This window comes from Callithrix jacchus, chromosome 4, assembly GCF_049354715.1.
Source record: "Callithrix jacchus isolate 240 chromosome 4, calJac240_pri, whole genome shotgun sequence".
Classification (NCBI taxonomy): Eukaryota; Metazoa; Chordata; class Mammalia; order Primates; family Cebidae; genus Callithrix; species Callithrix jacchus.
In genome coordinates this window covers 117,037,481-117,046,539 of record NC_133505.1, presented here as the reverse complement: position 1 = coordinate 117,046,539, position 9,059 = coordinate 117,037,481, and the positions used below count along the sequence as shown (strand labels likewise).

The 9,059-nt window shown below is 45.2% G+C and overlaps 1 pseudogene; it reads left to right on the top strand.

Moving 5' to 3' along the window:
- Window positions 1-5,363: 5,363 nt before the first annotated feature.
- Window positions 5,364-6,440, top strand: LOC100399775 (ornithine aminotransferase, mitochondrial pseudogene; annotated as a pseudogene).
- The last annotated feature ends 2,619 nt before the right edge of the window (window positions 6,441-9,059 follow it).

Genomic DNA, 9,059 nt, shown 5'->3' with positions numbered 1-9,059 from the left:
AAAGTGAATCAGACACACACTTAAAAAAAAAAAAAAAAAGATGTGCTTAATTAGCCAGCGATGCAAGTTCAAAAAAAGAGAAAGACTGATAAGGTTACTTATATCTGAATTTTTCTCGTTAGTCCCAACCACACCCCAGAATAAGCTTAGGTTTAGAACTAATTAATTAATTAATTAGTTAAAACATTTGCTCATTCAAAAAATATTCATTGAGAAATTATAAGGCAGAGTGTTAGGTCAAAGTATGAAAATCAACTCTTACACTGACATGAAATTTGCATAAGAAGTTTGGTGTAAAAATGAAAAAGTATGGAGATCAAAGCCAGCAATTCTTTGTATTTATTATTATTTTATTTTATTTCTAAGATAAGGCAAGAGAATGAGCCTTTATTTGATATGACTATGGGTTCCAAAACCGATATTTCCCAGTTGTTGAAGGAGGTGACCAGGAAGTCTAAACATGAGTAACTATGCAATACATATTAAAAATTCATTATGGGCCGGACATGGTGGCTCACGTCTGTAATCCCAGCACTTTGGGAGGCCGAGGTGGGTGGATCATGAGGTCAGGAGTTCAAGACCAGCCTGGCGAAGATGGTGAAACCCTGACTCTACTAAAAATACACACAAAAAATTAGACAGGCTGGGCGCGGTGGCACACGCCTGTAATCCCAGCACTTTGGGAGGCCGAGGCGGGTGGATCACAAAGTCGAGAGATCGAGACCATCCTGGTCAACATGGTGAAACCCTGTCTCTACTAAAAATACAAAAAAATTAGCTGGGCACGGTGGCGCGTGTCTGTAATCCCAGCCACTCAGGAGGCTGAGGCAGGAGAATTGCCTGAACCCAGGAGGTGAGGTTGCGGTGAGCCGTGATCGCGCCATTGCACTCCAGCCTGGGTAATGAGCGAAATTCCGCCTCAAAAAAAAAAAAAAAAAAAAAAAATCAGCCCTGTGTGGTGGCAGGCACCTGTAATCCCAGCTACTTAGGAGGCTGAGACAGAGAATTGCTTCAACCCCAGAGGTCGAGGTTGCACTGAGCTGAGATCGAGCCACTGAACTCCAGCCTGGTAGACAGAGCCAGACTCCCTCTCAAAACAACAACAACAAAAATCATTATGGGTCATGCCTGTAATCCCAGCACTTTGGCAGGCCAAGGTGGGCTGAGTTCTAGATAGCTAGAACTCAGAAGTTCAAGACCAGCCTGGGCAACATGGAGAGAGCACATCTCTGCCCAAATTATAAAAATTAGTCAGGCATAGGCCGAGCGTGGTGGCTTACACCTGTAATCCTAGCACTTTGGGAGGCAGAGGCGGGCGGATCTCCTGAAACTCTGACTCTAGAAAGATACAAAAAATTAGCCAGGATTTGTGGCATGTGCCTGTAGTCCCAGCAACTCAGGAGGCTGAGGCAGAATTGCTTGAACCCTGGAGGCGAAGGTTGTGGTGAGCCTAGATGGCGCCACTGCACTCCAGCCTGGGTGACAGAGTGAGACAGAGTGAGACTGGGCAACAGAGTGAGACTCCATCTCCAAAAACAAAAACGAATTAGCTAGGCCTAGTGGCACAGGCCTGTAGTCGGTAGGGAGGATCATCTGAGCCTGTAGGAGGTTGAGGATGCAGTGAGCCATGTTCCTGAAACTGCACTCCAGCCTGGGTAACAAGAGAGACCCTGTCTCAAAAAAAAAATCATTATATTATAGAAGATTGCAGGCCAGGTGCAGTGGCTCATGCCTGTAATCCCAACACTTTGGGAGGCCAAGGTGGGCAAATCACTTGAGGTCAAGAGTTCCAGACCAGCTGGCCAACATGGTGAACCCTTACTCTATTAAAAATGCAAAAATTATAAGAACTCTAAGAAGAAAAAAAACCAAAAACTCTAAGTAAAAAAAAAAAAGCAAAAATTACCTGGATATGGTGGTGGGTACCTGTAATCCCAGCTACTAGGGTGGTTGAGGCACAATAACCACTTGAACCCAGAGGAGGAGGTTGCAATGAGCTGAGATTGTGCCACTGCACTCCAGGGAACAAACAAAATCAGACTTCTAGAAAGGCACAGGGGCTCAAGCCTGCAATCTTAACATTTTGGGAGGCCAAGGTGAAAGAACTGCTTGAGGCAGGAGTTTGAGACCAGCCTGGGCAACAGAGTGAGATCCTGTTCTACAAAAATTATAAAATTAGCCAGGCATGACGACATGCTCCCTGATCCCTATTACTCAGGAGGATGAGACTGGAGGAGTTCGAGACTGCAGGGAGCTATGGTTGCACCACTGCACAATCCCAGCACTCTGGGAGGCCGAGGCGGGTGGATCACGAGGTCAAGAGATCGAGACCATCCTGGTCAACATGGTGAAACCTCGTCTGTACTAAAAATACAAAAAATTAGCTGGGCATGGTGGTATACGCCTGTAATCCCAGCTACTCAGGAGGTTGAGGCAGGAGAATTGCTTGAACCGTGGAGGCAGAGGTTGTGGTGAGCTGAGATCACGCCATTGCACTCCAGCCTGGGTAACAAGAGCAAAACTCCGTCTCAAAAAATAAATAAACAAACAAACAAATAAATAAATAAATAAAACTATCAAACGTCTCTCTATTGGATGAGGATGCAGGCAGACTAAGGAAGGGCTGCCTGCCTCCCCCTGATAGGGTATGAGAAGAGCCTGATTGATGCCTGTAGCAGTTTCTTCAGGCTGCTGTCACAAATTGCCACAAACTGGGTGGCTTATAACAACAGGAACTGATTAGCTCACAGTCCTGGAGGCCAGATGTCTGAAATCAAGATGTCTGGAGGCCGTGATCTCTCTGCAGCCCACAGGGGAGAATCCTTCTGTGCAGATTCCAGGTTCTGGTGTTGCCTGAAGGCCTCGGCAGTCCTTGCTTTATGGCAGCATGACTCAAATCTCTGTCTCCACATGACCGTCTTCCCTCTGCATCTGTGTAAACAAACTTCTGTCTTATTCCACAGACACTAGTCATAATGGATTTAGGGTCCACCCTAGTCCAGCATAACCTCATTTTAACTTGAGTACATTTGCAAATAGCCTATTCCAAAAACAGTCACATTCACAGGTTCCAGCTAAACATAAATGTTATGGGGACAGCATTTAACCCAGTGCTATGTCCAAACTTTGACTCTGTCACTGAATGAGGGTCCATCCTGAAAATGCCATTCAGTGGGAGTTGGAGGACATCTTTGATATCCATGGACAGGACTTACTTATTAATATTTTTCTTTCTTTGTTTAGCTTTTTTTTTTTTTTCTGAGACAGAGTCTGTACTCACAAGACGGAGTATAGTGGTATGATCTGGCTCACTGCAGCCTCCACCTTCTGGATTCAAGTGCTTTATTGTGCCTCAGCCTCCTGAGTAGCTGAGACTACAGGTGTGCACCACCACACCTGGCTATTTTTTGTATTTTTAATAGAGACGAGGTTTCCCATGTTTGGTCAGGCTGGTCTCGAACTTCTGGCCTCAAGTTATTTGCCCACCTTGGCCTCTCAATGTGCTGAGATTTCAGGTGTGAGCCACCAAACCCAGCCAATTTTTATCTTTTTTTTTTTTAAGACAGGAGTTTCCCTGTGTTGCCCTGGTCTCTAACTCCTGGGGTCAAGCATTTCTCCTGCTTCAGTTTCCCAAAGTGCTAAGATTATAGGCATGAGTCACTGTACCTTGCTCATGTTTTCTTTCTGCAAAGGAGGGTCTAACTACAAAAATGTTACTAGAACACTCCCTCTCCATCTTTTAGTGGTATCACTCTAATAACAAAAATATGTCATGGTAGAAAAATTTCAATCTTTAAAATAAGGCTAGTGTTTTCTGTTGACAAATTACAAGACTTTTTTATCGTCATTTTTAGTAGATCCTCTGTGGGAAAATATTGGATATCTTTAAAAAGATAATAAATACAATGTGCTACAAAACAAAAACAAAGTTGATTAGTCCCACTATCAAGCTGATGCTTATTTCACAATTTTCATTCAGAAAAGATATTATGTTTTTGTTTGAGAGTCTTGCCCTGTTGCCCAGGATGGAGTGCAGTGGCACAATCTCGGCTCACTGCAACCTTGCCTCCCATGTTCAAGTGATTCTCCTGCCTCAGCCTCCCGAGTAGCTTACACTACAGGCTCCTGCCACTATGCTGGCTAATTTGTATTTTTAGTAGGGAAGGGGTTTCACCATGTTGGTCAGGCTGGCCTTGAACTCCTGACCTCAAGTGATCCACCTGCCTTGTCCTCCCAAAGTGCTGGAATTACAAGTGTGAGCCACCATGCCCGGCCAGAAAAGAAATTTTGAAATGAAATATAAGATGATTAAAAAAAAGAGAGGCTGCCAGGTGTATTGGCTCATGCCTGTGATCTAAGCCCTTTGGGAGGCCAAGGCAGGAGGATTGCTTAAGCTCAGGAGTTCAAGACCAGCCTGGCCAACATGGTGAAATCCTGTCTCTACTAAAAACACAAAAATTAGCCGGGTGTGGTTAGGATGCTGAGGCAAGATAATCCCTTGAACCCTGGAGGCCAAGGTTGCAGTGAGCCAAGATGGGGCCATTGCACTTCAGCCTGGGCATCAGAGACTTCGTGTCCATAAAAAAAAAAAAAAAAGAACCAACTTTGGGCTGGACACGGTGGCTGATGCTTGTAATCTCAGCACTTTGGGAGGGTGTGGTGGACAAACCACTTGAGGTCAGGAGTTTGAGACAAGCCTGGCCAACATGGTGAAACTCTATCTCTACTAAAAATACAAAAATTAGCCAGGCGTGGTGGCACACGCCTGTAGTCCCAGCTACTCAGAAGGCTAAGGCAAGAGAATTGCTTGAATCCAAGAGGCAGATGTTGCAATGAGCTAAAATGCATTCCAGCCTTGGTGAAAGAGCAAAACCTTGTCTCAAAAACAAACAAACAAACAAAAGAACCAACTTTGAAATAAGAAAAAAACCAGGCTGTGCTTTGTAGCCGCCGTGTGTCCTGGGTGGTCAGGTGCTGTCATGAGATTTTGTACTCTCTGAAGACTGTCCCTGGATCTTGGGTTAAAAATCTGTATTCTAGGCCAGGCGCAGTGGCTCACATCTGTAATCTCAGCATTTTGGGAGGCCCAGGCAGGCAGATCACCTGATGTCAGGAGTCTGAGACCAACCTGACCAACATGAAGAAATCCTGTCTCTGCTAAAAATACAGAATTAGCTGGGCGTGGTGGCTCATGCCTGTAATCCCAGCTGCTCAGGAGAACCGCTTGAGTCTGGGAGGCAGAAGTTGCAGTGAGCGGAGATCGTGTCATTGTACTCTATCCTGGGCAACAAGAGAGAAACTCAGTCTCAAAAAAAAAAATCTGTATTCTAGTCTGAACTGTGGGAAGAAAAAATAGTCTTTACTTATGAGATGTAGAAGGCAGAAAATATTTTGACTTCCCAAGTTCTTACAGTGCTGTCAGCCGAGGGCATTGTTACCCCAAGATTGTGAATGCTCTAAAGAATCAAGTGGACAAACTGACCTTAACCTCTAGAGCTTTCTATAATAACATGCTTGGTGAATACGAAGAGAGTATTACTAAACTTTTCAAGTACCACACAGTTCTTCCTATGAATACAGGCATGGAAGCTGCAGAGACTGCCTGTAAACTAGCTCGTAGGTGGGGCTATACCATGAAGAGTATTTAGAAATACAAAGCAAAGGTTATTTTTGCAGTTGGAAACTTTTGGGGTAGGACGTTATTTGCTACGTCCAGTTTCACGGAGCTGACCAATTACGATGGTTTTGGACCGTTTATGCTGGGATTTGGCACCATTCCCCATACTGATCTGCCTGCCCTGGAGTGTCCTTTTCAGGTCCAATTCAGGGTGAAGCAAGTATTGTTGTTCCGGATCCAGGTTACCTAGTAGGGGTGCGAGAGCTCCATACCAGGCACCAGGTTCTGTTTATTGCCGATGAAATACTGATGAAATTGGCCGGAACTGGTAGGTGGCTGGCTGTTGGTCATGAAAATGTCGGACCTGATATAGTCTTCCTTGGAAAGGCCCTTCCTCGGGGCTTATCCCCTGTGTCTGCGGTGCTGTGTGATGATGACAATGCTGACCATTAAGCCAGGGGAACATGGGTCCACTTACGGTGGCAACTAACTAGGCCCTCGAGTGGCTATTGGAGCCCTTGAGATTTTGGAAGAAGAAAACTTTGCTGAAAATGCAGAAAAAATGGATATTGAGAAATGAACTCATGAAGCTACCTTCTGATTTTGTGAGTGCTGTAAGAGGAAAAGGATTATTAAATGCTATTGTTAAAGAAACCAAACCAAGATTGTGATGCTTGGAAGGTGTCTATGACTTTGAGATAATGGACTTCTGGCCAAGCCAACCCATGGCAGCATCACCAGCTTTGTGGCTCTGCTGTTGATCAAGGGCGATGAGATTCATGAGTCCACTGAAATCATTAACAAGACCATCTTGTCTTTCTGAGGGTAGCAGCTGTTTTCAGTAGTTCCGGGAGCCGGCTGGAGACAGGCAGTCCTATAAAAGCTCTGCTCTTAATGCGGGCACATTCTATTCCGGTGTGCCTTCAAAGACTTTTTTTTTGGGATATATATTTTTTTCAGTGGATATATAATAGGACAATGTTTATGAACCTACTGTTTACTTTGTAACTAAGAGAATGTAATGGCATCTATGTTCAGTGAAAATGTTTTGATGTGCATGTGTGCTTTCTTTTCTTTTTTGGAACAGTCTCTCTCTAGCTCAGGCTGGAGTGCAATGGCGTGATCTAGGTCACTGCAACCTCCGCCTCCCGGGTTCAAGCGATTCTCCTGCCTCAGCCTCCCAAGTAGCTGAGATTACAGGCATGCGCCATCATGCCCAGCTAATTTTGTATTTTTAGTAGAGATGGGGTTTCTCCATGTTGGTCAGGCTGGTCTCGAACTCCTGACCTCAGGTGATCTGTCTGTCTCAGCCTCCCAAAGTTCTGGGATTACAGACATGAGCCACCACACCAACTACATTACTTTTTAAGGACAAAATGAATAATTTCATATATCAGAATATAAAAGTGAGTTTGATTCTTTGGTTTTAATCTGTTTTCAACACCATGAAGTGAAATTAAATTTCACCTATATTTTTGCTGTGGTTTGAATGTGTCCCCCAAAGTTGTGTGTTGGAAACTTGTGGGGAGAAGGCCCCATAAGTGCTGAGGCAGGAGTCAGAAGCCTCAGCCCTTTCTTGAGGGAATGTGTTCTCTTTCCGGGTCCACGACAGGGCATAGATTTAAGGGCAAGAACTTTCTAGCACCACGCCCCGCTCCCATCTCTCTCCATCCGGGAGATTTAATGGTTTATGTTTGAATTTTGGGCGCGCAGGAAGAAACCAAGAGTCAATCACCCCAGGGAAAGTTTAAAGGAACCCCTTTCATCGGCCAGGGGTCTTAGAGAAGGTGGGGGGTTCCTCCCAGGTTAAAAGTCCCTTTCTTCCACACCCCTTCGGACTCCATGTTTGGATCCTCTTCCAGGAACACTCTCGTGGAAACTGTTTTTCTCTCTCCTGGATTTTCCCTCTGGAGTCCCCTTCCACACTCTCTTGTGGAAGCCTGTCTTCCTCTTCTGAACCCCAATATAGCATTTCCTCTCCTGGATTCTTTCTGGATTCTCTCACTCAGTGTGAGAGTTTTCCTTCTCTGGTTTTCCCTCTCTGGGAACCCTTTTCACTTAATGTGAGAGCGGCTTTTCTTGCTCTCACTCAGTGTGAGAGTTAGCTGTTTCTTTTTCTCTCCTTCTCTGGTTCTCTCTCTCTAAATAAATAAAATCACTTTTTATAACACTTCTTAAGTCCAGTATTTATTGCGCACTGCGCTGTGGTCTCCTCACCCATTCTAGGGGAGTGATTGACCAAGAACCTGGAGAAAAGTCCTCTCAGGGGAACTGAGGGGGCCTGAACTCCAATATTACATTCTCACATAAATAATGAAGAAGAAAATAACTAGAGATATAACCATAGTAGTTATTCATAGGTCATCTTATTCATATGTGATCTTAGTTACTCCTAGGTGATCTTAGTTCTTTTACTAATGCCTTTCAGGTCTCGAAGTGTGAACCTGGGGTGACATTGTGAAAGGAATGATCCTAAGGCAAGACACTTTAAGTCCTCTGCCACACCTGTGTAAGGGCTGCTGGAGGGCGCCTCGGCTGTGCAGCAGCACCAGTGCTGGGAAAGCCCCCGCTGTTTAGCCAGCCAGGGAAGGAGAAGTCCAAGATGGCTGAGACGTCGCCTTCCTAGGGGGAGTTGGGAGAAAACTCTGTTCCTCCAAGCTCTCACGATAAGCCTGACGGCTGTCAGGGACACCCACAGACACCCGGGGGCTTAATTGCCTCTATGCGACGCTGTGCTTCAGTGGTCGCGTTCCATGTCCACTCTCAGGTTCTGCTTCTGCACCTTGTTCCTTTTTTCTTAAAAGAGATAATCAGTAAAAGTAATACAAATCTTAATGTCTTTGGTCTTTCTTGACAAGTATGGAAAAGTGCTGATGCATTATGCTCCTTACCTCATCTCGGCTACTAGAAAGCCTTGGCCTCTACCTATATGCCACATGATGTACTTGACCCTACCGCTGACCACCAATGCCACGCCCTACCTACCCTGCTCCCAGTTCTGTACTCAATGAAAGTCAGAGTGTGCAGATACTCAGGGCCACTGCTGGACTCCAAGCTTTTGTTGGCAGTGGACCCCTGGGCCCAAACTCTCTTTTCTCTATCTCTGTGTCTTGTGTCTTTTATTTCTATAGTTTCTCTTCTCCACACCAGCAGAGAGGGGCTCAAAGGACCCTGTAGGGCTGAACCCTACAACTTTATGCCCCAAATCAATGCTGTTGGGAGGTTCACCTTCATGGGAAGTATTTGGGTCATAAGGGCACCACACTCAAGAATGGATTAATGCCGCTACTGTGGGAGTGGGTTCCTTATTATTTAAAAAATTTTTTTTTACCTCCTTCTCTCTGTCTCTCTCTTTCTCTCTCTCTCTCTGTCCCTCCCTCTCCCTCTCCCTGAGTCTCTCTCTCTCCCTCCCTCTCTCCCTCTCCCTGAGTCTCTCTCTCTC